The following is a 14,342-nucleotide window of genomic DNA, read 5'->3' on the forward strand; positions in this document are numbered from 1 at the left end:
AGATTGGAGAAAGAAAAAACATTAAAGTTTATGCTAACCATATTCTTGGTGGATTTACACTATCATTTGGATTCAAACATTGTATGCCTGTTTTGGCCAGATGTCTGTGCACTAAGGGATATCCCCAAGTCAGGAGATGCTTATTTGGTTCCCTTTTCGGAAACAAAGGTTCACAAAAGTTTCCAGAGAAGACTCTCAGAGACCAGTGTGCATGTGCTCTGTCTATCCTGAGACCTTGGTAAGTTGTGCCCTGTGATCTTGGGCACGTGGAGTTCCAAACGAGACTCAGCAAAGCAGTGTGCATGTGCTTGGTGCATCCCGAGTCCTTTGAGAGGATCTTCCTGTGAACGTGTGCACCGGGACGCCAAGTAAGTCCCAGCGACGCAGTATGCGTTTGGTTGGTGCAGCCTGAGACTTTTGCGTGGATTGGCCCGTGATCGTGCGCACTAAAAGGGCAAGTGTGTCTCAGCGACGCTGTGTGCGTGCTCTGTTTGCAGCCTGAGACCCCCACCAGAGGTGCCCTGTGATCGGGGGTGCCAGAAGATAAAGTGTGTCTCCTTGATGCGGAGTGCGTGTGCTTTCTACAGCCTGAGACCTGCGCAAGTTATGCCCTGTGATTGGGGGCGCCAGAAGATAAAGTGTGTCTCTGCGACGCGGAGTGCGTGTGCTTTCTACCGCCGGAGACCTGCGCAAGTTGTGCCCTGTGATCGTGGGCACCAGAAGATCAAGTGTGTCCTAGTGACGCTGCGTGCATGTTTGTGCAGCCTGAGACCCTCATGAGGAGTTGTCTGGTTATTGTGCACCCTGAATCCAGTGAGTCTCATTGACTCTGAGTGCGGGTATAGTGTGCAGCCTAGGACCTTCCCATTGTCCGGAAATTCAGAGAGATTGTATCGGAGGCCCAAGTCACTGGACGAGGAGAAGCGAGTGGGTTCGTGCCCCCCAGGTAACGTGTGTCGACTCCTGGGGCAGGGCGTGGGCTCTGAGGGAGAAGCTTTCGGCCTCTTTCTCTGTCCTGCAATACGAGCCTCTGCTTCAGCTCGGATCGCGACCTGTGTGCCAAAGGAGTGCCAGCACCGGGGCCATAGTGCAAAGCTGCATTTACTGTGTTATATCTTACCCATTAGGGGGGCAACTGTGGCCGGAGACTAACCGCCAGCCAGTACGAGTGGCGGAGAGACCACCGGAGGCACTGTGAACGGTGCTGGAGTAAATTACACTATTCATGCATAACGGAGTGTCTGATGATTGTATGGCGCATTGCCTTATTCCTGCCCAACTAACTACCTGCTTGTCATATTGCCCATTGCATTAGTTTTGCATAACAAACTGCCTGATAGGTGTGTTACGCATTGCACTAGGTTTGCATAACGAACTGCCTGATAGATGTGCTACGCCTTGTCTTAGTCCTGCATCACGAACTGCTGGATTGTCATATTACACATTGCATTAGTGTTGCATACCGAACTGCCTGATATATGTGTTCCGCATTGCATTAGTTTCACATAACAAACTGCCTAATAACTGTATTACACGTTGCATTGCTTTTTCCTAACAGAATATCTGAAGGGGACCGTACGCATTGCATTACGGGAGCATAACAGTTCGCACTGCATTACAGTAACCGCACAAATCGCCCGATAGCTATATTACGATCTGCATTATTCTTATGTTGTGAAATACCTGATTGTGGCATAACGAACTGCATATTACGACATTAAGAGTACATAGGATTGTTTAGTTTAGCTCAATAGTAAAAGGCCAGGGGGAGCTTTACCCCGATGCATATGTTGGTTTAGTATTGTGTGGTCGTATCATATATCTTTTTTATAAAAAAATACTTTTTTTTCTATGAAACTCGTGTGGAGTCTATTTGTGGTGTCATTATTGGGTTGCTGTGAGCATAATTGCAAACACTTTACACATTGGCCTTGAAGATAAGCCTGGCTGCTCATGCCAAGCTACCAAGGGGGTGGAGCGGGGGCTATCTCTAGAGGCGACCTGTCTTTCCCTAACGTTGGGGACTCATGGGTCACTGTTTGGCCTACGGTACCTACCTCGGCCAACCAGGGATCCGGGGATTCTAACACATCACGTACTCCATTTTGCATGTGAAAAACTTTTTGATTTTGACAGGTTCATCTCTAAATGGGGTCAAGTATGTTGTTTTGCTCACCACAAACTTACATGAAGACTATATATATATATATATATATATATATATATATATATATATATATATATATATATTTATTTGTATATATATATATATATATATATGCACGCTCCAATTTCCTCTGTCTAGAGAAAAAACAGCACTCACGGGGTTTTCCAGCGATCAGCAAAAGGTTTTATTATCGAACAAACGCGTTTTGGGACCAAATCCCTTCGTCAGTGTTCACATTAGAAAACGCGATGCAACACCCTTATCTGTGTTTGTTGGGATCATTAAAACAAACAAAGGACTTAATCAAGTATGCATTATTGCGCGCCATCTTTGAATATGTTAAACACAACAAATCCTCGTTATAAGTTACAAATAAACAAAGAGGCTATTTGGACAATGCATGCCGCGTATCGGCATATACCAAAATGAGGCAAAAAGATGTTTCCAATACTATTTCATTTATCGGAAACTCCATCACATGAATCAATTGCAGGCTAGTTTCCTGAGACAATAACGCTATGGAACCACAGCGTCCCTAAAAATACGTATATCGTAAATTTGTAATTTTCAGTTATTTACAAAATCTTGCCGTGTATCGGCACAGGCAGCCGAATGGCTGCCACAATCTCAGAAAAATCATAAGCGAACAAATGAAAACGAGCCTCAAACATGTCTAATGTCCAACAATAATCACAGATGGGTGCATCAACAACAGTAATGAGACCTTTAAAACTCATATTTCCACTAATGTTACATTTCATTCACAAATCATTTCAACATTTACAAATACAATCATTGCTCTCATTAGCCCAAGTGGGATGCCAATTCCTCTCCCATTTTAAGACCTCCCGGAGCTCTGCTTTCCAAATCTATAATATACCGAGACTCTAATCTCCTGAGTGTCTGTAATTTGTTGCCACCTCTAGGGTTATCAACAACACAGTCCAAACAGAAGTACCTCAGAAGGTCCCTATTGCTGTTGTGCTTGATTGCAAAATGCCGGGCCACCGGATAAGTAAAATCTTTATTCACGATGGCCCGCATGTGCTCCAGCACCCTCAGTTTTACCGGGTTGATGGTACTACCAACGTACCTTAACTGGCAGGGACACATTAGACAATAGACTGCATGATCTGTATGGCAGGACATGAATTTGTTAATCCTCCTGCCTCCTTTGCAACCTTTAACATCATAAGTCAAAGTTCTCTTACTGGCTAAGCACGCTTTGCATTTTCCACAAGGAAAAAAGCCTTTAGCATCTTTCAGCGTACCTTGCTGTTTCTCGATTGGCTTCAGATGGCTGTGGACCATTTGGTCACGAAGTGATCTGGCCTTTTTAAAGGTGATCAGTGGAGCAACAGGTATGTCAGGCCCCACAATCTGGTCAGCTTTTAAGAGATGCCAATGCCTAGTCATGATGGATCTCAGCTTGAAGGAGTTGGATGAATAGGGTGTTATCATGCGGAATTTGCCGTCAGTGCTCTGGCGAGTCTGTTTGGAAAAGAGTGTACTCCGTGGTAATTTTCTGACTCTATTCAAGGCATCCTGTAAGAGATTAGGGTTGTAGCCTCTATTGGTGAATCTTTCTACACTGTCGATGGCTACGTGTTCGAAGTCTTTATTTAGGGTACAGTTGTGCTTAAGTCTTAAAAATTCCCCATAGGGGATGTTGTTAATGAGTTTTCGGGGGTGACTACTGGAGGCGTGTAAAACGCTATTTCCAGCCGTGGGTTTACGGTACAGTTGGGTGTAGATTTTACCGTCCCTCACTCTGACTTGAAGGTCTAAATAATTCACCTTTTCATCATTTACATCTCCCGTGAATCTCAAGTTACACTGATTATCATTAAGCACTTTAATGTACTCATTAGCCTCAGCTATTGACCCATTCCACACCAGGAACAGGTCATCGATATACCTGCTCCAAGCCACCAATTTGTTGTTCCATGTGGTGTTTCTGGGGGCCCATTGGTGTAAAGGAGCTTTGATATATATATATATATATATATATATATATATATATATACACATATATATACAAAAAAGAAGCAGAGAACTCTGTGTAGTTTAATTCTATTTGCTAACTATAACATTCCTGTCACCTTTATTTTTTTAAGAGAATTTCTAAGGTTATGTAAATCCTATTTCCTAACTATACCATCCCTGTAATCTTTGTTTTTTTAAGTGAATTTCTATGGTTTTGTAACTAGTAGGCATGTTTGCAGAGTGGTGGAGAAAGGGGGAGGGGCATCTGACCTGCTCTCAGCAGTCCCACTGTGTGGGACTTACTGGAGGTAACAGGAGGGGTTCTTGGCCCCCAGTGACCCTCAGAAGCCAAGGGGACTTCATCTGCCAACCAGTAGTGCGCCAGGAGGCGCATTTGCAGAGTGGTGGAGAAAGCAGACGGGGCCTCTGACGATCTCTCAGCAGTCCCGCTAAACTGGAGGTAACAGGAGCGGTTGTTCACCCCTATGTGCCCTCAGTAACCAAGGGGACTTTATCCCCCAACAAGTAATCCAGCAGGAGAACCCTGTGTAGAGTGATTCAGAAATGGGGCGGGGGACCTTGCGGCTATCCCCAATGCCAGTGCCTTTTTAATTAGGTTTTTTATTAGGGGAGGGTCGATGCAGCCCCCTCCCCAGGCCCATTTCTGCCCCAGGAGCCCCACCCCCAAGGTCTGACCTTTTTTCTTAGTATCATTTATAATAGGGGAAGAGACCGCACCGGCCCACTACCCAGGCCTATTTCGGACCTAGGGACACCATCCCCGGGGGCCTGCCATTACCAAATGGGAAAGGGGCCGCGTGGCCCCCCTCCCTGAGCTAATTACAGTCCCAGGGACCCCATCCCCTGGGCCCAACCCTTTCTTTTTTTCTTTTAATTATAATAGAGGAGGGGGGTCGTACAGTCCCTCCTTCCCCTGCCAAATTTGGCCCTGGGGCCCGCCAATTTAGAAATGGGAGAGGGGGGCCACACGTCCCCCCTCTCCTGGCCAATTTCAGCCCCGGGGACCCCATCCCCTGGGGTCCGGCCTCAATTGTGGGTGCCCTTGTCCCACCCAGGGCACCCAGTCTCGTCCATTGGAGACCGCTTGGGGCGCCTCAAGGCCCTCGCAGTCTCTGCTGGCTCCCTGCCTCCTGTGGGAGCCAGTATTGCTTTCAGACAACGGGAGCTGCTAAACATGCAGCTCCCTGTGCCTGATAGCAATTTGTCTATTTCCCTACTTGCTTGTCAGCGGGCAGGGAAACGATGAATGCTCCGCTTCCAGCAAGTGAGGGGGTTTTCAATACTCTTGCTTGCTGGAAGCAGAGTGTTTGCTGTTGCTTGGAGGGAGTGTTGAATCACCCGCAAGCCAGAGCAAACAGCTATGTCCTGTGGGTGGGCACCCCAGGACATTGTAGGAGCTGGCCTTGGGGAGTGGCGGTCCCCAGGGCCATCACTGGCTTCAGGGGAGGTGGCACTCTCCGGGTCAGAGAATGGCCCGGGAGGGGGGCCGTGCGGCACCACTCCTATTTTAAAATGTAGATTTTCCTAGTAATTTATGACAGAAAGTCTTAATTTTATTAAAGACACGGAGGCAAGTATTATGCTTTCTTATCTTCATTTATTAGAATAGCCGCCAAGATAAGTACTGAGAAACTACAGTTTCCAGAAGGCCCAGCGAACAGCTGACCAATGGGAACAAACAGAAACCAACACCAACAACCAATGAATGAGCAGTCCTGGGTATAACGACGAGTCTGACTGCGAACAGCCCTCTTGACGTCAGCGAGCAGGTTAGATATTATCCAGAAACAGAGGAAAAATAGAACAAACAATACAAAAGGCCATATTCCAAGCAAGAAGATGTTGACCACGATCCAGCAGAGACATCTTGGAGGTAGGAGCCAGTATCAAGGAATCGCTGGTGGGCGAAGGAGCATCACGAAGCAGAACGGAATCCTTATGCAGTCCATGGTCCCAATCAGGAAGAAGCGGGAGGCGGAGCTGGCACCGCTGTAGGGAGGGAGAAAAATACATATTAGAGATGATGCGGTGGGATAATACTTGCCTCAGTGTCATTAATAAAATTAAGACTTTCCATCATAAATTACTAGGAAAATCTACATTTTATGTCAAGAACGGGGGCTCCTGTTATGCTTGTTTAAAGCATATGAACAACCAAAGAAGCCGCAATAATAACAGGTTTACAATAAAACATACGAGACATATTGTCATTGGACCAATCAGCTGATCTCAGAATGTCTTCCAATCTGGAGCCTGCCCAAAAACCTTTGGAAGCCATGGCTCCCCTGGTGGAATGGGCCCCAAAGACAGAAATGTCAATGCCAGCCAGGGAAATAACCTAAAGAACCCAACGGGCAAAAGTGGCAGAAAAAAAAGAATTATGAGGTATACAGAAAGAAATGAGAAGCTGAGAGTGAGAAGACGTTCTGAGACCAAAGGTCCGTTATTCATACACCTTGAGACATTGACCCACACACAATTTTGGCTGATAAGGAAAATAAGGACAAAAAACAGAATTCAAATTTGTTTTAGTACGTTTGTTAATATGAAACATCACCCTGGTAGGGGTAAATTGGCGAGAGGAAACATTCATCGCTTTGACATCAGAAACACGTTTGATGGAAACCAACCACAACAACATAGTAAGTTTAGCTGACAGCATTTTCAGTGAAAGGTCAGGGTTATCTGGCCAATCAGAGAAGAGTTTAAGGGTTTAATTCAGATCCGAAAGTTTAGAATACTTCGCTAACTGAGGTTTGGAGAACTTTACGCCTCGTAACAGGCGACTAATTAGGGGGTGTTCACCCACTGGTTTGCCCTCATTTGTACCATGATTCAGGGCAATCGCCGATCTATATAGATTCACTGTTCTGTAAGACTTACCTGCACTGGCCTCAGAAGCCAAAGAAATTACAATATAATTCAAAGGAGCTGAAAAGGGATCGATACATTTTCCCAAACACCAGCTGGCCCATCGAGTCCATGCAGACTTGTAGGCTTTAGTCGTTCCCGGAGCCCACGCCCTGCTGATGAAGAGAGAAGCTTCCTACGAAATGAGGAGGTCGTGTTGGTTAGACCCGAAACTTTCCACGCAGACAGAACCAGAAAATTGTCCAGAATGAGACTGTGCTGTAGGCCTGATGGATCCAACAGGATGTCTTTGTGAGCAGGAAGAATGACTGGGAAATCCACCGCCATCAACAACAGAGATGGGAACCAAATCTGCGATTGCCAGAAGAGAACCACCAACACCAGAGAGGCCAATTGGCGTCTGTCTGAGCGAGAACCCTGTTGATCATAACAAATGGAGGAAAGGCGTAATTGAGGTGATAAGACCAATCTTGGAGAAAAGCATCTGTTGCCATGGCTGAAGGATCGGGGCACCAACTGAAGAACAGAGGAAGTTGAGAGTTGAGAGGAGAGGCAAAGAGGTCGATGTGAAAAGGACCCCACTTTTGACATACAGATAGAAAGAGGGCAGGAAGAAGCTTCTAGTCGCTGGAGTCTTGAAGATAGCGAGAGTGCCAGTCTGCTACAGAATTGAGATCTCCTGGGAGATACTCTGCCCTGAGAGAGATCTTGTTGAGAAGGCAAAATTCCTAAACGCTCTTTGCTAACTCTGCAAGGGGTTTGGATTTTGTGCCACCTAGATGGTTTATATAGCGGACCGCAGAAACGTTGTCAATGCAAAGTGGAATGGAACAACAAACTTTGTCTTTTGCCAGGCTCCTGATCGCAAAGGAGCCTGCCAGCATCTCTAAATAGTTTATGTGCAATCTCAACTCCTCGAGAGACCATGTACCTCCAGTCGATATTGTACCAGAACGGGCGCCCCAACCTGACAGGCTTTCATTGGATTCTAACACAAGTTCTGGGGCTGAAGCGAAGATTGTCCTTCATTTCCATTCATCTAAATGGTCTAACCACCATTGAGGCTCTAGAAGAAAATCTTGGTCCAAAGAAATTAGATTAGAATAAGCAGGCTCTGACGCAGATGTCGAATTTTTAGGCGTTGGAGGGCACGGTAGTGAAGAGGCCCTGGAAAGATCGCCTGAATAGAGGCTAAGAGCAGACCTACAATCCTTGCGAGAGATCTGAGAGACACCAGAGAGGTCCGAAGAACCTGGGATATTTCTGCCTTTATAGCGGAGACTTTTGACTGAGGTAGATGAAGAGAAGCCGTGGAGGAATCCACGAGAACACCCAAGAAATCGATGCGTTGAGATGGTATGAGCATGGATTTGTCTGTGATGAGAAGGAAACCCAGGTCGACAGAAGAGATCGAGTGATGTTCAAATGGGACAACATAGTTTGTTTGTCTAAGCTCATGTTCAAAATGTCGTCTAGATAAATAATCAGTCTGATCCCGAGGGACCTCAGATATGTAACCACCGGTTTCATGATTTTTGTAAAGCACCAAAGTGCTGACGATAGGCCGAAAGGAAGGGATAGGTTATTCCCAGCCATTGGAATTGCAGAAATTTTCTGTGATCGGGATGAATGGGAATTGTGAGGTGCGCGTCCTGTAGATCGAGCCTGACCATCCAATAGTTCAAGCGAAGAGAATCTCTGAGATGGAGAATTGTTTCCATTTTGAAATGGTGATAAACCACAAATTGGTTGAACCACTTCAGATTCATCACTGGGCGCATTTTCTTGTTCTTTTTGTGTACCAGAAATAGAAAACTGAGAAACCCTGAGTAATCTAGAGGAGCAATCTGAATTGCCTTGATGGAGCGGTAATTTCTTCTGGTAGTTTCTCAATGCAAAACCCTCATGCTACCTCTAATTTACCGCTCAAAAGGTGTTGGGCCCTTCACACCATGTATTACCTTCAGGAGACTTTAAATAAACCTGAACAGTAAAAATTGCAATTTATTATTGTAAGCCAATAAAGAGAGTTGTTGAGTATTTTAAAGGGTTTTATTTTCTAGTCAAAAGTTAATTTTTCTCTGACCCTTTATTCATTAGTAAAATATCAATCAGGTTACAGAATTTGGAGAACAGGAAAATATCAATAATACAGAACACATTACAGTCTGCATATAAGCATTACATGTAGTTATGAAAATGTGGCACAAAATTCTTAAAGAGTTTCTAAGAAAAATAGTCTTGCAAGGCTAATCAATAATTAAATAGTTGGCAAAAATCTCCCATAAAGAGAAATAAATGCATAAGACAAATAAATCTTTTCAGACCTAATTAATTAGTCAAAGCATAAACTTAAAGTTTAGCATCTAATTATATCCTGATCCACTGCACTCTCTGTCTGTCTGTGTCTAAAGAGGAAAGCAGCCCCTCCTTCACAGGCCTCAAAGGAATGTGGCCTGAAGTACCAAGATATGACGTAGAAGCAAGAAACCTCCCCCTGATTCTCCTCGGACGCAACTCCGCCCCTTCAGCAATCTCCCGGGACGTTTCTCGTACCTAACCCATAGGATGTCTGGCCTAATCTGTTCCTTCTCTCAAGGGCTCACACCCCCCTCTAATGAGCCTAGAAGCCAGCTGAGCTGAGAAAGCCAGCCCCCATCCAGAGAGGACAGTATTTATACCCTAATTATTGGCAGACTACACAAAGATGTAGCATCTTTCAGGAAAACCTGTACGTGATTGGTCAGCCATGATGGCATGAGTTCTCAATACCCTGACTCATTCTAAAATCCTGACTTTACCAGTTTTAACAAAAGAAGCATACATGAATAACTACATTTATAAACATTTGCAACATTTACTAAGAAAAATGTTTAATTCTAATTCTCTTTCCTTCCTTCCTTCCACAGCGTAGTCAGATGGACACTTTTAACTAACACTGGTACATTGGCAGAATCACAAGAATGTAAAAAGTTCAAAGTGTCCTTGACTCCTTTAGGAAAGCTGCTCTCTTCTCTTTAATGCAAGCCATAGCCTTGCTGGATTCACAGGCAGCCATTTAATTGTAGGCCCCAAAAATAAAACAAACACAAAGATAATATTAATTTCATGTAAATCAGCCCATTATGTTTCCCTCCCTCATACTAATACCCCTTATAAATGTTTACCTAGCCAAACTATTAGTGAAAAGCAGCTTTTCTATTATTTATGACAACATGCAAAATAAATGTGAAATGTGCAACATAGCATTTTCATGCATTTAGTGTAAAATTTAAAAGCACACACAGTTAATATAGCACACACAGCAACATGCATTAGTGTTTTAGATAGCTTTTCATGCAAAAAGCATTTAGTCCCCTGTGTAGTGTTTGGTGCATTTGTTAATTCACACACATTATAAAAAGAGGTGTTATTAACTGAAAATGTTTATCAAAATATGCAACAAGTCAAGTCTATTAAGACAGGAATAATACATTTAGATTACATGGATGAGCTGGGAAGAGAGAAACACATTCTATTAATCTTCAAAGGTAAAAAGGCCACTTTTCTCTACATTGCAAAAAAACACATGTTAATTCAGCAAAAGCATTTTCAGACTGAATAGGCCTCACTTTCATGTTTTTCATGTGCCATGTTTTTAACCTGCACCAAAATGTGCGTGGCAATTTAAATGCAGCCTGTCTGAAGCACAAAAAATAAAACAATGCATGACTGCAGATGGAATCTGCTCCATCAATCCACCCTTCTGATGATTCAAATCACAATAAAATGATTTATAATTCATCACACATATTTCACTTCACAAGTGACAGTATTTTTTATTTTATTTATTTTTTAAATTGCAAAAGCTGAGCATATAAGAATGTTACTTCTATTTCTATTGTGTTTGTTCTGTAATCAGATCATATATAGCCAAGCTCAAATGTTTTAGTGCAGAGATCTGTAAGTAGCTTCTTGGAACAGTTAGTCTTCTTTAAAATAAGTAACTAAAATAATAAAAAAGGAGAATTCCTCAGGACAGTTTCAGCATTTCTTTTCTCTTTGTCATCAGCTTGCCATCAGAATGGCTCATACAGTGTGGCATTCTGTACTTTGTCCATGCAAATGAGACTACTTAGGTGCTGAGAAACTCTGACAGAGCACCATCCATCCTTTGCACTTTTTCAACCAAGGCCTTTCACTCTTATTTTCACTTTGATCAGATTCAGATGTTTCACCACAGCATCTCTCAGATCAAAGCCGTTGCACCATCCATTATGCAGATCTTGTGTAGCAGCTGCAATCTGGTGAGAAACTGCACACTGTACATCAACCAGGCCTACAAAGCAATGGCTAGTGTTCTCCTCAGTGTTTTCCACAAGTGCATTTGCATATGCATTTTCAAGCCACTTTGGTGTTGCTGAAACACAGTCTTTTGCAAAAGGTAACTCAGTGCTGCCATTGTGTTGCTTTATTATGCTTGATACTTCAGGCAGATAGCTACAATCCATTCCTTGTCCAATCTGTTGTTCTACACTTATTATTTTTAAGCCCACATTATGATCTGATTTCAGAGAAACTGGCAATCTATACCTGGGCATCAGTTTTTGCAATAACACATTTGCCACTTTGCAGTTGTCATTTTTCTCAAAAACAGTTCTGATACAACCCTGTTGTGATGCTTCAAAAACATTTTCTTGAGCCTCTTTTAATTCATCTGTGAAGATTCCATAGAATGTATATGCTAACAGAACACAAATTTGTGCAACTGAATTAGCATTTCTCTCTCCCATGACAACAGTGACTCCCAATTGAGCAGATACACTGCATGTTATGGTAAGGGCAATCAACTTCGAATTTTGAGCTGGGGTAATTACTAAAAGTCATAAAGCTTTGACAACATCATGTATAAGGAGCACAGCATGTGCTGCTTTTAATGTGTCACCTTTCAAACATGGGCCATCTACAAAATGGACATTGTTGGGCTGACTCAGACGTTCATCTTTAAAGTCTGAATTTGGCTTTATGCATATTTTCATGATATTTAGACACTCATATTCAGTTTCATCATAATCCAATTCATTTGCTGACATTTCTGTGAAGTTAGGGTCAAAGGTCATTGGGCAATACATCACAGACCTTTGAACAAAGTCATCTTTTTCAATAGGCAATGAGAGAGCGCAGCCCTCCCTCTCACTACAAATTAGTGTATTTTCTTTCAAATAAACTTTCATTCCTAGTGCTGGGGCGCGACATTTTTTTTCTTTCAACTCTAGGAATGCTTTTGTGCAATTGTTGTCCAATGGAAGCGGATCAGACACACCTGAGTGTGTCAGCCTCAGTAAAGGCTTAGCCACTAGGGAAAGGTTTAGTAACCACTCTCTACAGTAGCTAACCATTCCCAAAAATGTCCTGACTTCTTTCTGAATTTGAGGTGTATTCATCTTGGAAATTATTTCCACCTTCTCTGGTGACACCTTTCTACCTCCCTTTCCAATTTTGTGTCCCAGACATTCATCTTCTTTTTGACAGTACTCCTGACTATTCTCATGCAATGGCACTGTAACATGAACTTGGCAAAAATCAATAAAAATAAGCCATTCTTCACCACATGGAATGTGAAAAAATATATTGGCTGGATTCGGTACCACAGGACAACATGGAAAAAATATGCTTTTAATCTCCTGCACTATTCTGTTCTTTTCATTTATTTTCTGTGAACCTGTGATCAGAAAGTTACACAAACGTCTAATCAATTTCATCAAAAATCCTTTTATTGGTAAAATTCCTGCAACTGATTGTGTTCCTGAATACATGTCACCTTGTTCAAATTTTAATAAGACATGTTCTGCACATTTTATTAATCTGGTATCCTTCTTTGTGAACTCTCTTATTTCTGTGTTTATTATTTTTTCAAAAACAGAAGGTAATTTTTCAACTCTCTTTTCTGAAAATAATGCTACAGCTGTCTCTTGATGGGCCATTTTAAAATGTACATCCTCATCAGGAATCTGAAAATGAACATTATCTGATGTACAGTAATCTGTGCTGCTTAATTTGCAAAATAATTGTTTTCCTGCTAGGCCTGAGTCACAGACAACAGTTTTGCCATTTTCCTCAAATGGGCCTAATTTTGGTGCACATTCTTCTAAAACTGGGTTTGTAATTTCTTTGTTTAAAACTCCTGCAACTAAATCTGGACTTTGCACTGCCTTCACAATGGACTTGGCAAATTCAGAATTGTGAGTGTTAAAACTCTCATTTGCAAACACAGCAACCTGTTGGACTGGGTTCTGTTTTTGTCTCTGGAAATAATTCACATTTGCTCTGGACACCTTATTTAAATTATTTTTAGCATTTTCTATATTTTGTGGGACCATCTGTGCTTGGATAATTCCTGCCATAGGTACCTGTTTCTGAACTGACATTTGCATTTGCTTAAATGGCATATTTTGCACCTGCATTTCTCCATGTTTTTGTGCATCATGTTTAAATTTATTTTTCTTCTTCCAATGCTCAAATCTGTTATAAAGATGGCAAAAGGACACATTTTCCAGCAGTACAACACCCATACCTAAATTTGCACAAACCAAAACACCTTTACTTCCATCCTGTGTTATTTTAATCTGTACCCAATCAACATCCTTTGCTAGCACTCTGCCCTTTAGGAAATAAATCACTGCTATATTTTCCTCCATAACAACAGAAAATGATGGTGCATTCAGGCAAACCCTTTTCACTGTCTCCTCACCTGGCCCTTGAACAACAACTTTAGATTCAAACCACAATTCTGTTTGCAGGGCAATGTAAAAGAACATTTCCAAATTAATGCACAACTCTTTCAATATTTCATCAAATCCATCAACTTGTGGGTACCACAGCATAAATGTGTCTCTCAATTGTGGGATTGTGTTCAGAAATGCTGCAAGTTCACTTTTATTCTGTGGCATATGAACATGCACTTCTCCCACTATTTCTCTCAATGAGTAAGCAAAAGCTTCTCCCTCATTCTGTTTATTATTTTTCTCAATTATATCTGGTGGCTTCTTTTCCTTATCCATTTTCCTTGCTAGGTCTGGTGGTTTCTTTTTCTTCTCATGTTTTCTTGCCCACTTGTCTCTTAATTTCTCAAACCCATTGCATTTAAACATACATTTTATTTCTGCAATGTGCAAATGCATTTCTGAAGAATACATTTTCTCATTTGCTTCATCATCCATGTGTACCCTAAAACTTTTCTGAAATGGAAAACTTTCTGAAACATCAGTTTTATATTTTTGAGCCAAATCTGTCAGTCCATTATGTGTAATTAATGCAC

Source organism: Lissotriton helveticus, chromosome 10 (assembly GCF_964261635.1).
Source record: "Lissotriton helveticus chromosome 10, aLisHel1.1, whole genome shotgun sequence".
NCBI classification, from domain to species: domain Eukaryota; kingdom Metazoa; phylum Chordata; class Amphibia; order Caudata; family Salamandridae; genus Lissotriton; species Lissotriton helveticus.